We start from the raw sequence: 18617 nt of genomic DNA on the forward strand, positions 1-18617 counted from the left end.
TAAAATTTATATCAATATCCAGTCAATATAAACGATCAAAGAAATGAATGTTGCGTAAAACGTCACCATCTGAGAACCCTTTTGATGATGCTTGTTGTTTTAAGGGGCCTAACATCGAAGGTCATCGGCCCAATGAAAACCCTTTTAACAAAGGAAGAATATCTTATGGGTCACAAATGAAGACATTCTTAGAAGAACAGGTGAAATGTATCTCTACTATCTACAGTAATGTAAGGAAGGAACCAGTTAATTGGCCACCTCGTTTTACAGTTAGTTTAATGGAAGGTATGATTCAAGACAAGAGAGGAAGTCCTCGACTGCAATACTCTCGACATCTCAGAGAAGATCTAGGAGTAGGCTCATAAGTGAAAATGAAGAGACTAACAGAGAATAGAAAGAAGTGGGGAAGAAGAATTTCCGCCAACTATTCTTCGGATTATGAATTAAGAATTGTTTTGAATCACACTTATCTACATTACATTATTAATGAATAACGTCTCTCTCTAATTCCCCTGCCACATCGCAAAGTATTGCTGCCCGATGACCTTCCTGACGCCAGCCTATATTGCGGGTTGTGTTCGACTGCGTGATTCCCTCTGCTCCCAATTTGAATATAAGTGAATGAAAGAAAGAAAGAAAGAAAGAAAGAAAGAAAGAAAGAAAAAAAGAAACATATTTTGTTCCGTTATTCTTGTATGTACATTGTGCTTGACGGGGAATATTTTATAAGTTTGTTATAAACAATAAAGTCACTGTCACTCATCACAAACTTTCAAACAGTTGGTTGTATCCAGTTAATTGTAATAATTTCAATAGTTCAATATAACAGGTCTGTCGTTGAACCAGCGTCGACCGGGCGAGTTGGCCGTGCGCGTAGAGGCGCGCGGCTGTGAGCTTGCATCCGGGAGATAGTAGGTTCGAATCCCACTATCGGCAGCCCTGAAAATGGTTTTCCGTTGTTTCCCATTTTCACACCTGGCAAATGCTGGGGCTGTACCTTAATTAAGGCCACGGCCGCTTCCTTCCAACTCCTAAGCCTTTCCTATCCCATCGTCGCCATAAGACCTATCTGTGTCGGTGCGACGTAAAGCCCCTAGCAAAAAAAAAAAAACATGCGTCGAGCCTTAAAATCTAATCACTGAGTTGTGAGTAGATGAGTTGTTGTGTATTACGACAATCACAAACCCATTCCCCGAGTCAGAGGATAACCCAGACGCGGCTAAAATTCAAAAAAAGAAATACGTATCCATTCCCATCTGAGAATCTAATCTAGAATCTGAAACGAAGACTGCTACGCTGGCTAATCAGCCAAGGGGCCGGATATTGGTTAGACGCCTCTTCAATTATATTCTTATACCGTACGTCAGAATGCTATAATTTTTGCCCTTAGGAATTGTTCTCTAAATCCGGCTCCTTGCCTGAAAGGTAAGCTTCGAGACCTTTGGTTTAGAGAGCCTCAGGTTCGATTCCAGGCCGGATCAAGTTAATTTTTTCCTGATTCAATGCTGGGTGTTTGTGTTTGTCTCAATGCACTTATCTTAATACACGATCAACACATCACACTACAAACTATCAATAATTATAATGTTATTTGTTTTACTTCCCACGAACTATTTTTACGGTTTTCGGAGGCGCTGAGGTACAGAAATTTAATCCTGCAGGACTTCTTTTACGTGTCAGTAAATCTACCGACACGAGGCTAACGTATTTGAGCACCTTCAAATACCATCGGACTGAGCCAGGATTGAACCTGCCAAGTTCGGGTGAGAAAACTAGCACGTCTGAGCCACTCAGGCCGGCTACAAACTATCACAGAAACATATCTTTTTAAATTTGTTTTACGTTGCATCGACTGAGGTTTATCTTATGGTAACGATGGGAGAGGACAAGGCTGAGACTGGGAATGAAGGATCATGGCTTTAGTTAAGACACAGCTCCGGAATTTGCCTGCTGCCAACAGTGGGGTCAGAACCCACTATCTCCCGAATGCAAGCTAACTGCAATACGCTACCCATGACGTAGCAGACTCACTCGGTAGACATGCAATACGATGACCTAGAATGAATACCTCGTATCTCACAAAGTTCTTCCTGTCCATTAATTCCCTTAAGACTAGTTACGCCTCCCAGCCACACATGGATATGCAGTCCATCACAACAATGTTCGTTGGGTTCTTTTTTCGTATGCCGTTGTGTGAAGCAAAATGAACCTTACCGTACTGTACTACAGGAAAGTTAGTCTGCGTATTTACTAACTCCTAGAGTTTAACTTCTTCAAGGCTCATTTTCCTTTACTCGCCAGCATAGGAAAATAAACCCAACGAACATTGTTCTGATGGACTGCAAATCCGAATGTGGCTGGAAGGCGTGGCCATTCTTAAGGGAAATAATGGACAGGAAGAACTTTGTGAGATACGAGGTATTCAATCTAGGTCATCGAATAGTGAATACAACATTTCACATAGAGTTGGTGTCATGAAGGAAATCCTGCCATAAATCAGGGTCAAGTCAATATGTGTGACACAGTTCGCATTAACGACCTCAGGAAGAAGAATAAGATGAAGTGGAAGAAGAAAAAATTGTACTGTAACTTGTCAGAAAATACAGAACAATATTTCTCCATATTATGAACTCAGTTACGAGAAATTTTGCGAACCAATTCATTTGCTAGTTTTAATAATAACGTTAATAAAATTGTAATACATCTTCTAATGTAGGATTTTATAAGAAACACAGAATTGTGGACAATTTTTTCATGTAAACTAAAACAGGGCGGATGTTTCTGTAAGCCGGTAATTAGCGTCCAAAAGGAAACGAACACCGTGGTAGACATAGTTGAGGAAAGATACAGCAAACAGGCCCGTGCTAAATTAAAAGCTTCCATTATTTGAGGCTATATAGTCAGTGGAGTTAAATGGGAAGAATGGAGTCTAGCGAAACACGAGTTGGAATGTAAAAGCCTAAAGCAGAGCAGAACAATGGTGAGAGTGTTGTGTGTTCTCTCCCTTGCCAGCGCTGTAACTCTCTAGACTCTGCAATCAGTTGACAAGAAGTGATTGAAGTGCCTCCTACTTGCTGCCAGGGAAAGTAATGACTCTATTGGCTGCTAGTGCGGTGCGATGAAAACATTGAGCCATTGTTCTGATGCGATGTCTTGTCTGCCGGATAAATACATACCATTGAGCACAGAGAAAAGTTTCTCCGCTGCAAACTACCTCACGGGCGCTCAAAATAGAAGCAAACTTTTATTCAGAGAACTACATTACTGCGAATAAGGTCTTCATATTGTAATACAACAAACAGCACAGTGTATAAAAAGTGATGGATATCGTAAACACTTCACAATTTCTACTATAAAATATAGGCATTTGTAACTGCATGCACTGTCCAACAATCAATATACTTAATACAAACTCGCCCAAGTTTCACTGTAGTTTCTAAGAAGTTTTTAATATAAATAGTGAAGAACTGTTGTATTATTATTATTATTATTATTATTATTATTATTATTATTATTGTTGTTGTTATTATTATTAATACTAATAATAATAAATAATAATAATATTTTTTTGCTATTTGCTTTACGTCGCACCGGCACAGATAGGCCTTATGGTGACGATGGGATAGGAAATGCCCAGGAATTGGAAGGAAGCGGCCGTGGCCTTAATTATGATACAGCCCCAGCATTTGCCTGGTGTTAAAATGGGAAAATCATCTTCAGGGCTGCCGACAGTGGGGCTCGAACCCATTATCTCCCGATTACTGGATACTGGCCGCACTTAAGCGACTGCAGCTATCGATCTCGGTAATAATATTAATAATAATAATATAATAATAATAATAATAATAATAATAATAATAATAATAATAATAATAATAATAATAATAATAATAATAATAATAATAATAACAGTGTCCTAGGAGTCAACCTAGGAGGGGTTTCTACGGCCCTAGAAAATGGGAGTGAAATGCGTCGTTGCGACCATCTGCAACAATAAAGTATTGTATTCAGCAAGAGAATCCAAGTAGCCTATTTCACCCCAACTCCAGCACGTAACCTAAAAGAGGTGCCCTCCTTACCCGAGCAACCCAGCTGAAGGTTCGGTAACCAATCCCAGCGGGAAACTGGGTCATTGAACTGATTAGTGCTGGGGGCTCCAAGGCTCACAACCTTGGTAGTACCTTGGTCGGTGCGAAATATCACTGACACCAGAAAACTGTTTTTCAAGATGGGCTGAGTGGCTCAGACAAACAGGCCTTTGAATCGGAATGTTACAGGATCTTCAACGGTAAACCTGGTAAACGTGTCATGCAAACTCTCCCCAACCTCGGCATAGGATCTGTAGTCAACAAAATGATTCTGGACTCAGTAACAAATTTCCCCTCTGTGAATATCAGAGTCTCAACTCTGTCCTTTCGATTCACAAACAAAATGTGTAATATTGTGAACGTTCATGTGCCCATCAACCAAGCGAACAAGAGAGACCAGGAGGGAACTGATAGATTCTGGGAAGAATTTGAGGCTATTTTATCCAAGATTCCAAACAAACATACCATCGTCTTGCTTGGATATTTCAATGCTCAGGTAGGCGAAGAGAGAAAGTTCCGAAACATCGCTGGAAACTATCCTGCTCATCAGAGAACAAATCGTAATTGGGAAAGTCTAATAGAGATGTGTAAGGCATTTAACTTCGTAATGAAGTCTACTTCTTTAAAACACCTGCCCAAGAAACAGAAGACCTGGAAATCCCCTAATCCCCACTTTGGTGAATTCCAGATTGATCATGTCGCGATGGCACGGAAGGATCAAAGAGAAATTCATATTGTGAAATTTCTAAGACATGAAAAACTTGAGTCATCCAAAATAAAAATCAAACTGCTCCCGTGAAAGACAAGGAGAGTTAGAGCCCAAAATATTAAAAAAATTGATAGAGAAAAACTATGATCTAACCATGAGTTCATGCAGAAACTACAACCCGTTAATTCAGAGAACTGGGAACAACTGCGCGAGGCCCTGTTCAAAACAGCCAAAGAGACGGTTCAGCGTACTAAGCGGAAGCATGCTTGGTGGAACAATGAATGCGATACAGCGATAAGGCAAATACAGTTCGCCTGACAGAAATGGAACTCGCCAAAGAACTAAGTCAACTGGACAAACATCTTGAATGAAGTTCAAAAGAGATATTTCATACGCCTTAGAAATACGGACAGGAGTTAGGCAGGGAGATGTTCTCTCACCTCTGTTGTTCAACTGATTTCTTGAGAAAGTCATCCGCGAATGGTGCAAAGAAATGATTTATGAAGGAGTCGGAAGCATAGTCTGACTAGACCACAAGAACAAGAACCTTTCAATTGACTGTCTAGCATTTGCAGACGATCTCGCGGTTTTCGCTGACTTGTTGGATGTGGCCACGAAGCAGATCAACCAGCTTCAAACACAAGCTGCAAAGTTGGGCCTCCAAATTTCCTTTGAGAAAACGAAAATCATTACAAACTGGCGCCAAGTGAGCTAGAAGGGACTCACGGAAAAGTCAAGCGGGTTGAAACATTTAAGTATCTTGGTAAATGGATAGAACCTAACATGTCCGAAAAAGAAACCTTTGCTTCAATCATGAATAAAATTGAAATGGCTTACCATCTGAGTAAAAATGTCTATAACAAAAGATATATATATCTCTGAATGCAAAAATCAAACACTATTGCACTGTCATCCGGCCAGAGGCCCTGTATACAGCGGAATGTCTCGCCATGAACAAAAATGGCATGATGGAGAAATTGGAGGCCAAGGAAAGGAAGATTTTGAGAAAAATCTTAGGTCCAGTCAAAGACAATGGCGAGTTTAGGAGACGGCACATCCAGGAGTTGTGCACGCAAGTGATGCGAATAAGGAGGATTATTTTTTATGGACACATGGCCCGAATGAAGTCAACACGGATGACTAACCACATTTCCAGTTTCCTCCAAGAGAAAAGGGCAAAGGGGCATGGTTCAGTGAGGTACAGAAAGATCTGCAGCAGATTGGGATCTCATTTGAAGATATCCAGGAGCGTGACCCACTTAAGAAAAAACTTCAATGACATCGGAGCTTCCACCAAAGTCGAAGCTGAAAACTGGAAAGGTATGGACGAAAGAGTGAAAGGAGCAACACCGTCTACGAATAAAGGAATACTGGACCAACATTAAAGCTCAAAGGAAATGGTTGAAATGACGTGGTGCTTAGTTGACAGAAACGAAACAACAAGAAGAAGAATATAAAATTTTTTGTGAAACTGTCGTCTCATGTGATATCAGAAGTAATATATACTTCGTAGAAACTTTGCTAAAATAATAATAATAATAATAATAATAATAATAATAATAATAATAATAATAATAATAATAATAATAATAATAATAATAATAATACCCCCACCCCCAAAGGCGCCACAGCCCCGCCGAAGGGCTGCTCAGCCCAAAGGCCTGCAGATTACGAGGTGTCATGTGATCAGCACTATGAATCCTCTAGGCCGCTTTTCTTGGCTTTCTTAGACAGGAGGTGCCATCTCACCGTCAGAGCTCTTCAATTGTAATCACGTAGGCTGAGTGGACTTCGAACCAGCCCTCAGATCCAGATAACAATTCCGGCCAGGAATCCAACCCGGGTACTCCGGTTTAGATGCAGGCACGCTACTCCTACATCGTGAGGCCAGTAATAATAATAATAATAATAATAATAATAATAATAATAATAATAATAATAATAATAATAATAATAATTGTAATAACAATAATAATAATGATGACCAATATATGTGGAATATTTTATATGAAAATTTCCAGTATTCCCACTTTTTAATGGTATCCGAGGCTCAGGGACCAATGAGTATATGCGAGCACAGAAATGGTGTCCCGGTATAAACAAAGCACCCCCACCTCCACGCTTAACGCATTGCTGCAGGTAGACAGCCCGCTACAAGACTGTTGTGATTGAAATGGGCACAGTGGTGGATGTATAGCAATACACACACTGTGCCTTCAGCACTACCCGTTCACTCCCTCCCCTCTTTTTCGGTACTGGAGTGGCCTTCGACACTAGCCCCTCACTCCCTCACCTCCTTTCAGTACTGGAGTGGGGCAGTTTTGATTGTTTACGTCGGGACACCATTTCTGTGCTTGCATGTACCACGAGTATTTTTCAGAATACGATCTACTGCCGCCTTACAAGGGAACTGTTTGGATGGAATTGGGGCGTATCCTATGAAACTTGGTAGTATAATCAATTAAAACATTTTAAACTTACTTGTCATAGCCGGTCTGCATTTTAACAATATTTACGCACCGGTACTCAGCAACAGTAAAATGTTGTTGCAGTTTTAAGGGGAACGCAGTGAACGAAGGCACCGGTTGGAATGAAATTTGGTAGGAAGATCATTTAGGACATCAGATCGTCGCTGGGCGCCAGCCACAGTTAAGTTCCACAGGAAGGCAAAATCCCTTGTTAGTGAGAACCCTGTATCGTTATCACTTTCTACTACAACATACCCATCCTGCGGATCAGCGGTAGAGTGTCGAACTATAAATTCCAATATCGTGGGCTCACTTCTGGCGGAGGTAGTCAGATATTTGAAGGACGAAAGTGTCCATACGACACTCCAGGTTTGACGATGTTAGTCTGTAAAACAACTTTGGTGACAAATTTGGTGCAAAATTCGACAGAATTAATTAAAGAACTCAGCCATAGGTCGTCGAAGAGAGATTATGCTCATTCTGCCATCTGTTAAGAGTAAAAATTATTGTTGAAATTGACGCCCAGGCAGCCTAAATATATTGAAATTAAGATGCTTGCATGTGGTAGCTGAAGCAATACGATTTTTATTCTTATTCTTATTCTTATTTTTGTTAGTTGCTTAACGTCGCACTGACACAGATAGGTCTTATGGCGGCGATGGGACAGGGAAGGGCTAGGAGTGGGAAGGAATCGCCCGTGGCCTTAATTGAGGTACAGCCCCAGCATTTGCCTGGTGTGAAAATGGGGAAACCACGGAAAACCATTTTCAGGGCTGCCGACAGTGGGGTTCGAACCTACTATCTCCCGAATACTGGATACTGGCCGCACTTAAGCGACTGCAGCTATTGTGCCCTTTTAAGGCAGACGTTGCGGTATTCTTCTTGCTTGATTGTTGCGCCGGCTGCTCCTGTAAGTGAAGACATCAAATAATACCTACCGCTCACATGGACTCTTATCTTCTTGGGTGTGGTTACGTCCTTCATCTTCCTCGGAGTTGTCGGGCCACATGATCAGGGTTGAGGGAGTGAAAGACGGGGTCAACTAACTACCAAATAACGGTACCCACGAGACTGAATTAAATTGAAGTAAGTAAAATAATTTATTAATAAAATCTGCAAATTAAGTAATGAATTGAAAATTTAAATAAAGTGAAGTTAAAATAACATGAAATAGAATTATTGGAAATAAAACAATCCGAGTCTTCTCAACAAAAATTATCAAATATCTGCCTTAGTGAAACTGACTTAAGGTCAACAAAATTTAAATAAATGATCATTACCAATCGAACTCGTGTCTTCAATGTCCATGACACAACAGTAACAGACCAGAGATCAACCAAGATTCACCGTTCATGAATAACACCTCTTGAATTATATTTAAACCGTCATTTTAAATAAACTTGACTTGCATAAATTATTAATTAATTGATTAATTAATTACACTGATTTCTTTTGTGGGTATCCTAAGTTTTTTGATTCCAAAATACTTGTTAATTTGAAAACTACCCAACTGTAAAACCACAATTATGTAAAATAAACATGGATAACAATAAAGAAAATCCCATGAACACGGTATCTCATTACTATACGTATGACTTTGCCATTACATAAATACCTGGTGGCTGAACAAAGAAAATTTACCACATCAAACATTGGTTATGAACACTCAGTTATTTTGTCAACTTACTCATTATTAACTGTGATAGCCTGGACACTTAAAATAACTAAATTAGGCCAAGTGCCTCAGTTTTTATTATTTAATGAACTCGACCCTTTTACAACATTAACTTTAGCTTGCTTGCCGCTGTCTGGATTTGAACTGTGAATAACCAAAATTGCATGATATCATTGTTGATGGAGGCAGATTCCATCTTATTTACTCAGTTTGCGGCATTTATCACATAATTTCTTATTAAAAGTCGGTTCCATTTCCCTAATTAAATTGTAGTGGTGTCCAAAATCTTAGTGATTACGATGCCTTTGAGCATAAATATTTAATTTGATTCTGGCTAACGAATAATCCGTGGTCTTACTAACCTAACACTTGAAATTAGTATTTACGAAATATACACTGCACTGGAGAAGCAACTGTCCTCCCAAAGACACAAATTGAAAAAATGACTTAACTACACCTATATTATTAAAATCATGTAACCACAACAATATTCACGTACCTTCAGTCTCACCACACTAAAATCAAAAACACAGTGACAAAATATCCCAAAAGGAACGAACAGAATAGGAAAGAAAATCTCAAAATAAACGTTATCACTGCCTATCAAAAATTAAATAAAACACGCGAAATCAAAAATGCAGAGCATCGCTGTCAAGCTGAAATTCAAGCAACAACTGTGGATTTGACGGCAATCTCCTGACAACGGACGTAAATGTCTGAGCATGATATTTCTCAACTTTAAGGAATAATGACTAAGAAAATTACACATCAATATGATCACAATTGACTTTCAAAATACACATTGCTGGCTCGCTCTGTTCATGTCTCAGCTCGGCCTCTGATTTGCATATTTCTGAGTGTTACGTCGTCCCTGGAAAGTATTTGAATATATAAGCCTTCCGCCTACAATTATCATATATAACTCTATTAGTTAAACTGATTATCTTTCAATCCTCATATTCACTTCATTATTTTCAACGTAGCATTTACTTGTCAACGTAGCCTCGCCCATTTCCACACGGGCCAATATTTTATTAATTCACTGTGTCGTTCACATATTCATAGATACGACACCGTTATACGATGCGGTTCGTCAGCCTCTATTCTCCATTTCTTTGATTATTCTCATCAGGGATATTACTACCTCTTTGCTCACATACATTGATCTTTCATCTCTCATTCACATGTGCCATGAATTATCAGAGCTGACCGGCAATGCTTCTCTCTTTAGTTATGACGGTAACAACAAGATTGCCTGTCAAATACACGACTACTGAAAACACGAATCGCGTACTCCGAAAGAAAATAAAATTGCGTATTAAACGCTACACTACCAAAAATAAGGATATGAAATCCCAAGAAAACGGTTATCTAAAATGTGATCACTGAATAAATAAAATTGGATGTGCCGTAATCGTGCCTAGTTAAATAAAATAATAGCTCGGCGGCATCCACGAGAATCACAATATCACCATTACACATTACACTATTATTACATTAAAATCTGAAATTTCACTGGGCTTGAAATATCTACAGAAAATTAGGCTTCAATATTATGTCAAAACGAATAAACTCATGTCAAAATGATACAAATAAATATGTGAGAAAAATTTGAGAGAAAAATACGAATATTATCAGATTATTATTATTATTATTATTATTATTATTATTATTATTATTATTATTATTATTATTATTATTATTATTATTATTATTATTATGTTGACACCAGGACATTTATATCTCGAGTCGTCAGATGTAATTGTCCTGGTCTCCCTCCTAACTTTTACTGCACAACGACGGCTAAAACATAACTACACCATCCAGTACGTGAAACTTTTATATACAAGAATACATGAATTTACAGACCCAAAATTGACCACGAATTGTTCATGTCATCCTCATTTACATATTACAAAATTATAACATGCTCATTACCTTAGTGTTGGGAGGCAGGTTGGATCCTCCTTAGCCCCCGTTCCATTAATCTACTCCATCTTCCATATCTTGCTGATAATATATGACACTTCGTGCACACGATTAGGATTCATGTTTAATATTAGCGTAGCACACGTAAGATTTATTCGCAACACACGCACTCTTAACAATTATAGTAAAATATAAATTACACAGCATATGAATTAACACCCGTTGAGATGTTGATCGAGTCAGGAACAAAACTACCTGGCCCGGTGTCCTTCACGGCGTGTCTCCACAGCTCGCCCCCTTACACTTTGTTTATACAAGGGATTTAGCAGTCATTCACCTTGCTTGGACGTGGAAAATAAACGAGCAGTCCTGGTCCCGTTATATCCCAGTAGTAAGCAAGTTTCTCCCTGTAATTAACACAACTACTGCTCGCTCCCAATGTCTGCAATGAAACAGTAATTTTCATAAACTGCGCAAATTTGATTGCACTGCTCCCACGTAAGTCACAGAGAAATTTTATGCAAATATAGTCCTCCTAGAATAATAAATTCTCCACCCAAATACTAGTGCATGAGTTACGCGTGAGCTAAGGAAATGTTGTACAACCACATTGTTCTGAAATATCCCATCGTTCATCTGCATACTCCGCCGTGCTCACCACATTAAGTGTTCATTTAGGAAGTATTTTATCGAAATAAATATCATCGTCATTACTACTGTAACAAAGTGTTTGAATGTTTCCTATAACCTGATGTTATTATGAGAGTTCTCCCCAACTGTACATTGTCTGATCAGAGACTTTACTCACTCCAAGCTATGGCCGTCACTTAGCGCTGTACCTTCTGAAGAGTCGCCTGTATTCACAGAAATTTCAACTGAGACTGGAGTATCGGCACATTGTTGCTGCCGGTTTTGTAAATTCACACACCCCCGCCTCAAAGTAGTTCCACTGGAGGGGATGTGGCGTAGTGATATTGCACCTTGGATCACTTTTTCACTTGTCCGTAGGTTAAATGTTCGGAAAATGCACTCCAGATATTCCAAAATTTGGTTTGATTCGCATGTCGCACTGCGCTATCAGAAATGATCGTATATTATTTTATGAATTGAAATGCGTCATGGGGCCTATTTACACTCGCAGCACGGCACCTTCCCGCCATGACACTCAGCTTCTCGGACGAAACCACTCTTCCACACAACGTTGAAAACTTATTATTTATGGCATTGCTAATCACGTATTTGCGTAAATAATTCCTTAAATATTATTTGCAGATCAGGACACAGTATTTCTCTACTTCTTCCGACACTAAACCGCGAAATACTGTATAAACATTCCCGCTGGAGTAGGACAGTTTAATTTCGGAATTTCTGTTTGGCTAGAATTTTACCGCCACCCGTTGGCGTGGGTGAAACCATTTTTGCCAGGGGGTGACAGGTATTCGTTCTGTCCTTGTCACACGATTTAGGTGCGCCGCATTCCTTACTGCGGTTTCCCGTGAGAAACTTGTAGAAAGTCCGATACTCGGCGGTATCATGAGCATTTATTGGAGAAAGCTTTTAGCCACCCTACTTCCTGTACGTGACTTAAAGTGGTTTCAGAGGATATTTTGCAGCCAGTGTGGTGCCTGCGTAGTGCTTTGTGAAACTGCCAGCTCTTCCCTGCTTTCTGCAGAATTCACACATATGAATTTCAATTATTTAATTAATGCGTCCATTAGGCCAATGAGCTTATGGGTCCACTATCGAGCTCGGTGATTTCTTATTCTTATTCTTATTCTTATTCTTATTCTTATTCTTATTCTTATTCTTATTGTATTCGAATATCGTTAATTCTTGACTGAGGAAAAGTATGTAATTTTCCTTCTGTGTAGCAGACAACTGTTCATGTTGTTCCTGAAAAATACTCAGATGATTTTAATTCACACTTTTCTCTTTCATTAACTTTGCCTCCGAGTACAGACACGTTAATAACAACGATCATGCACAAAATGCACAGAATAATTACCGATAAAGGCAATTTAACTCATTAAAGTATTATGTTTGATAGTGGACTAACGGGATTGCTAGGTTCAGATTTTATTTTCGATCACGTATGAAGCAATGTAGCATAGTTTCCCACTTCATTTCTATACAAATATTTGGATGGGACTATTTCCTAGCTAAAATTAAAAAAATATCGTGGTAGCATCTGATTGCAAAATGGCAGTGTAGATGTGAATGTCAGCTACAGAACTGGCAAAGCCTCAGTCGTCCGTCTCGCAGTGCTTGCGAATCATCTGGTCCGCTTCAACGGTCGATCAAGAGACGAACCTCAAATTTTATAAAATACCCGTCATTCCAACAGCGATGAATACCAGTGAAACATGGAGAATTACAGACAACACGAAACTCAACGTATTTCACCTACGTTGTTTACACAAAATTTCGGGTACCACTTGGTGCGATCAAAACATCAATGAGGAAATTAAGAGATATTGTGGCGGAATGTCGAATGCGTCTAGCCGGCCATATTCTCCCATTACCAGACAGCCGATACTCGAAGAATGGTATGTGATGTGAACTACCAATTGGTAGGTGGAATCCGTGCAGGCCCCGCAAACAAGGCACCAGGGGTTCAAAGAAGACCTAGTAGTAGTTAATATCAGTTGAGACGAAATTGATATCCACTCCGAACAGCATTCGTAGGCGGAAGCTTGCTGCCCTATGCACTTCGCACGGAAGGAACAAATGATGATGATTATGGTGATGATGATGATGATGTTGATGGTTTCCCAAATATACGCACAAGAACAAACAACATGTGAGAAAGGGTATCAGGCAAAATTCAAATATCCCGAAAGTGCACGAGACTGTTCACCATGATGTCTAGATAAAGTCTAAGTGAAGGAAGGATCAAATGTTGATAGAGATTAAAAAAATCCTTTCAAAACTAATTATATTATATTATATTATATTATATTATATTATATTATATTATATTATATTATATTATATTTAAAATGTCCGGCTCCACGGCTAAATGGTTGGCATCTTGGCCTTTGGTTACAGGGGTCCCGAGTTCAATTCCCGACAGAGTCGGGAATTTTAACCAAAATTTGTTAATTCCCCTGGCAAGGGGACTGGGTGTATGTGTCGTCTTAATCATCATTTCATCCACATCCCGACGCACAGGTCGCATACGGGTATCAAATCAAAAGACCTGCACCTGGCAAGCTGAATTCCTCGGACATATCCCGGCATTAAAAGCCATACAGCATATCATTTCGTATGTAAAATTCTGTTTATCGATTTTCAACATAGTCATATACACTGACTGACAGAGCAAATGCAACACCAAGGAGGAGTGGTTCGAAAGGGATGAAAGTTGGGGAAAAAACAGAGACGGCACGGACGAATAATTGATGTTTATTTCAAACCGATATGCAGGTTACACAATGCGCACGGCATCGACTCAGTAGGATGAAGAACCACCGCGAGCGGCGATGCACGCAGAAACACGTCGAGGTACAGAGTCAATAAGAGTGGGGATGGTGTCCTGAGGGATGGTTCTCCATTCTCTGTCAACCATTTGCCACAGTTGGTCGTCCGTACGAGGCTGGGGCAGAGTTTGCAAACGGCGTCCAATGAGATCCCACACGTGTTCGATTGGTGAGAGATCCGGAGAGTACGCTGGCCACGGAAGCATCTGTACACCTCGTAGAGCCTGTTGGGAGATGCGAGCAGTGTGTGGGCGGGCATTATCCTGCTGAAACAGAGCATTGGGCAGCCCCTGAAGGTACGGGAGTGCCACCGGCCGCAGCACATGCTGCACGTAGCGGTGGGCATTTAACGTGCCTTGAATACGCACTAGAGGTGACGTGGAATCATACGCAATAGCGCCCCAAAACATGATGCCGCGTTGTCTAGCGGTAGGGCGCTCCACAGTTACTGCCGGATTTGACCTTTCTCCACGCCGACGCCACACTCGTCTGCGGTGACTATCACTGACAGAACAGAAGCGTGACTCATCGGAGAACACGACGTTCCGCCATTCCCTCATCCAAGTCGCTCTAGCCCGGCCCCATGCCAGGCGTGCACGTCTATGCTGTGGAGCCAATGGTAGTCTTCTGAGCGGACGCCGGGAGTTCAGGCCTCCTTCAACCAATCGACGGGAAATTGTTCTGGTGGATATTGGAACAGCCAGGGTGTTTTTCTTGCACATGCTGAAGAATGGCGGTTGACGTGGCGTGCGGGGCTGCCACCGCTTGGCGGCGGATGCGCCGATCCTCGCGTGCTGACGTCACTCGGGCTGCGCCTGGACCCCTCGCACGTGCCACATGTCCCTGCGCCAACCATCTTCGCCACAGGCGCTGCACCGTGGACACATCCCTATGGGTATCGGCTGCGATTTGACGAAGCGACCAACCTGCCCTTCTCAGCCCGATCACCATACCCCTTGTAAAGTCGTCTGTCCGCTGGAAATGCCTCCGTTGACGGCGGCCTGGCATTCTTAGCTATACACGTGTCCTGTGGCACACGACAACACGTTCTACAATGACTGTCGGCTGAGAAATCACGGTACGAAGTGGGCCATTCGCCAACGCCGTGTCCCATTTATCGTTCGCTACGTGCGCAGCACAGCGGCGCATTTCACATCATGAGCATACCTCAGTGACGTCAGTCTACCCTGCAATTGGCATAAAGTTCTTGTTACCGTGTTTTTGTGGTAGTTAGAGGTGAAAGAAGGTGCGGGTGTGAACGGGTCTCAAGCTACGAAATTATAGTGCATGTAAAATTAACAAGGTTATATTTTCCTTTCAAAATAAAGAAATAACAATCATGGCAGGTACAGAGTAGCAAGGCAATAAAAATACAATTACAATATTTACAGGATTTGGGCTTCGAGCCCCAGCCTCACAATTCTTGAGCAATTAGCCCAGTTTTACCCCAAACACAAGTTTCAACAGAGGGGCAGAAAACCCCATTCATGCCTAGGAGCACTTGCTCCAAATTACACAGTAAGGCCTCCTTGAGGCGCGCAGAAAACAAAATTTTCGAGAAAAGAGCAACTTGCTTTCAAAATTCAGGCCTGTCAAAGGCCACACCTAATTCCACTTTCAAGCTGTCCTCTAAGGACATATACACAGGGGTAAAATACCCAACCTACTGAGGTCTATTAAATGAGAAGAAGGTTAATTACATGACCTCTAAAATAACAATTTGAGAGGAGGCGATCTGCACTCCTAATGCATTTGTTTTAAAACCTAATCTGGCTCTAGGCCACTAATGCAAGGGCTAATCCCATACTACAGAGGTGACTTTAGAAAAGAACAATTTACTTTACATTAATGAAGAATCGGTTGTGAGAAATAAGTTCACCTCAAAACAAAATGAGTGGGAGCTCGAGAGGGTTAAGCACTCTCTATCCCAATATGTAGCCTTAAAAGATAATAGATGCTATTTTAGGAAAAGGTTACATGGTAGACGCGCTTCGGACCCGCCCCGAGAGTTAAACTGCTGAGCTAGCAAGAAAAGGAGATATTAAAAGGCCATTACCTTGGTATAGAACTGCTCCCCGAAGAAAGAGGCGCTTCCCGCCCCCTGCTATGTACTTTACACACTGAACGATGGTACTGAAGTGGCGCAGAGACCCTAAAATCAGCAGTTTATATACTCTCGCGGAAAGTTCGAGGCGTTTCAGGTAGGAAAACACCCGCCCACAATCATTTTATTGGTGGATAACGAAAACCCCTACACAATATGAAGAAGAAACACATCATTGGTGGAAAATTAATTTAAGAAATTCGGGATTGGCTAAATTCAAAACAAGGGGAAAGAAAGGGTTAATATTGCCAACTTAAACAATGACTGAAAGAAATTTAGCAAAGAACAAACTTTTGAAATTAAATTTTCTCCAAAATAAGAACAGTTCTTTCACTCCGCACTGGGGTGCACTATTGTTGATCTTCAGTAGTGTCCTCTAGAAGAGAAAGTTCACACTTCTTACTACAAGCAAAACAAAAATACGTCGAAAATGACACAGTTCAAAAACTCCCAAATTTCCAGGTAGTGACATCTTCTGAGAAAGTAGAAAATTAATACCGTCAATAAAGTTCAGACTTCCTCCAGCAGAGGAGTTGAAACTGGCGCAAATTATAAATAAGCGGCGTTGAGGTGTACCGCCCGGTACAGACCTCCCCCCCAAAGGTTCCTCCAGGGGTGACACATGAAATTTGTTTGAAAACAAGGTCGAAGTTATGATGTGGATTTGAAGATTGATTGCAGAAGCATTTATCGAAATGGCTGAAATTTAGTTTGATTCAGTTTCAAAATTTCTTGTAGTAACAGCGGAAGTACTGTCTTAATGTTTGTAGAGGGTTGAATTGAGAAGGAAAACTTTAGTTTTAAAGTTGAGGAAAAATTTTCTAAGTCCACCAGATATTGTTGTTGAATTCTCAGGTATAGTAATTGCTGAAAGTAATTGTCCATGTAGTTAATTAAATTGGATGGTCAGACCGGCCGCTGCAGCTTTTGTCCAAAGGCGGCCGCTCGGACCCCACAAGTACCCTGAGATACCGCTCGCCCGCACTATGAGGGGAGCAGTGGTGTTGAAGAACGCCGCGCCCGCGGTGAACATATACAGGCTGCGGGCAAGTAGCAGGTCGTGCGCCGCACATCAGCCTTGGCCGGGAGGAGGGCTCCGGCTCGCCGTACACTGGTCGACCTCGCTGGAACAGAGGGGGCCCTTCCTCTATTCCAGTAGCGGTACAGCGCCGCGCGGCTGCGGGGGCACTGAAACATTAAAGCTAGGCGGCAGAATTTTGTTGGACCATCATCTTTTTTGAGGGCACAGGCTTTGCGGAGAGGTTGAGGGGCCAGCGGCGTGCAGATATCCATGGCATTTTATATAAGCAAGCCACTGTGTGTAGTGGAGCAGGGGACGGGAGCGTGGTAATGGCCGTGGCAAGGACAGGATGGCAGTTCAGCTGATCGGGGGAGGTTTACAAAAATGCTGACATATAAAACAAAAGATTATAGAAGGGGCAGAAAGCCTTAAAAGTGAAACTTCTCAGAGAAAGAGAGAAAAAAATACAACCTTCCGATTTCTTTCAAGATAATATGAGGCAAGTTAGCACAGAAATTATACAGGTTTCACCTGCGACAAGTGAACCCTAAATATCCTCTCGGTGGCTGGATTACTTAATAACAACGTAACCGGCGTAAGGAAATCGAGAATGACACACGGCCCATGGAATCTGGGGGCAAGCTTGCCCGAGGGAACAAAATTCTTGACCATTACTTGGTCACCTACCTTCAAATGGGTGGGTCTCCGTCCACGATCATACCTTTCCCTAACCTTTTCATGAGACACTTTAAGATTGGCTTTAGCCTTCTTCCAAAGATCTTTAATGTTGTCCGGATCTATTGTCTCAGGTACAATGTCACTCAGGGACCAGAGGTTAGAGAGCGGCGTGTTGGGAACAAACTTGAACATCAAAGAGGCTGGAGTAAATTTATGTGATTCATGAACCGCCGAATTCAAAGCAAAAGCTAACCAATGCAGGGACGTGTCCCACCTGGAATGATCTTCATGATGATAGGCAATAAGCGCGGACCTGAGATTACGGTTAACCCGTTCAGCCAGAGATGGTTGAGGGTAATAAGCAGAAGTAGTTACATGAGAGATGGACAAGTCAAAACAAAAATTACGAAAAAGATTTGATGTGAACGCCTTAGCATTATCAGACACAATATACTGGCACGGACCA

This window comes from Anabrus simplex, chromosome 2 (genome assembly GCF_040414725.1).
Source record: "Anabrus simplex isolate iqAnaSimp1 chromosome 2, ASM4041472v1, whole genome shotgun sequence".
Classification (NCBI taxonomy): Eukaryota; Metazoa; Arthropoda; class Insecta; order Orthoptera; family Tettigoniidae; genus Anabrus; species Anabrus simplex.